The sequence below is a fragment of the Meleagris gallopavo genome, chromosome 5 (genome assembly GCF_000146605.3).
Source record: "Meleagris gallopavo isolate NT-WF06-2002-E0010 breed Aviagen turkey brand Nicholas breeding stock chromosome 5, Turkey_5.1, whole genome shotgun sequence".
In the NCBI taxonomy this organism is placed as follows: domain Eukaryota; kingdom Metazoa; phylum Chordata; class Aves; order Galliformes; family Phasianidae; genus Meleagris; species Meleagris gallopavo.
The window spans coordinates 14,102,696-14,103,190 of NC_015015.2; the positions used below are offsets into that span (position 1 = coordinate 14,102,696).

The window sequence follows — 495 nt, forward strand, 5'->3', positions numbered from 1 at the left end:
GGAAGTCTCCCATTCCCAGACCCTCTTGCTAACCTCCAGGGTATGGGAAACCTGAGGGAAAGCCTTTTCACTGAAGACAGAACTAAGAAGGCATTCAGTATCTCTGCCTTCTCAGCATCCCCGTTACCAGAACTCCCTCCTCACTTAGTAAGGGCCCACATTCTCTCTAGTTTCTTTTGCTGTTAACATACTTGAAGAAGCCTTTTTTATTATCCTTTATCACTTTAGCCAGATTCAATTCCAGGCAGGCCTTAGCCTTCCTCGTTGCATCCCTGCACTGACTACATTCCTATATCCTTCCTAAGTGGTCAGATCCTTTTTCCACATTTCATGGACCTTCTTTCCTTTGTGCTTGCGCATGAGCTCCTTGCTCATCCACACAGGTCTCCTGCCACCTTTTCCCAATTTCTTGCTCACAGAGACGCACCAATCCTGAGCTTGGAAGAAGAGCTGTTTAAATGCTGACCAGCTTTCGGAGGCCCCCTTACCTTCTAA

The 495-nt window shown here is 47.1% G+C and overlaps 1 protein-coding gene across 1 annotated transcript in view; it reads right to left on the reverse strand.

Moving 5' to 3' along the window:
• Positions 1–495, reverse strand: part of MUC5AC (mucin 5AC, oligomeric mucus/gel-forming) — a 217,213-nt gene that overhangs the window by 175,383 nt on the left and 41,335 nt on the right. The window lies entirely within an intron of this gene.